The sequence below is a fragment of the Fukomys damarensis genome, unplaced genomic scaffold (genome assembly GCF_012274545.1).
Source record: "Fukomys damarensis isolate Sample0158 unplaced genomic scaffold, DMR_v1.0_HiC HiC_scaffold_3, whole genome shotgun sequence".
NCBI lineage: Eukaryota > Metazoa > Chordata > Mammalia > Rodentia > Bathyergidae > Fukomys > Fukomys damarensis.
Window position 1 is genome coordinate 28,739,502 of NW_022900915.1, and position 571 is coordinate 28,740,072.

Consider the following 571-nt stretch of genomic DNA (forward strand, 5'->3'; position numbering starts at 1 on the left):
GCTCCGCTCCACTCTATCTGGAGGGGCGTGGATTCGCCTGTGCGCCTTCAGAGGTAGCAGAAGAAACAGCTTGGAAATAGGTTGGAAAAAGCTATCGGTCTCGCAAGCCCGGGCTCCACCTAAAACAGAGTCCTCCCACCGGACGCGTCTGCGATCGTTTCCCAGCTGAAGCGCGCGCTCCGTGCGGATGCCAACAGACTGTCTGGGCGCTCCCGGGAGCGGAGAGCGTGTGCTTTGGTGTCCTAGGAGACAGTGCGTGTGCATGCGTGTGTGTCTGTGTGTGTGCGTGCGAGAGCGCGCGCGCAGACGACCGCGAGCTTCCTCCCCGGGCTCGGTGCAGACAGAGCTGCTAGCAGCCGCCGGCGACGCGAGGCAACCGCAGCCTCCGCCTCCACCGCCCGGTGATTGGCTGGCTCTGCTCATCATTTCCCTGCTAGCAAGAGGGAAGGGCCAGTGACGCCCCCGAACCCAGCTGCAGAAGCGGCCGCCACCTCCGAAGGTGTCACAGCTGAAGGGAAACCTGAGCCCCGGGGAGGCGGATCGGAGCGAGCCGGGCAGGGCTGGCGCCAAC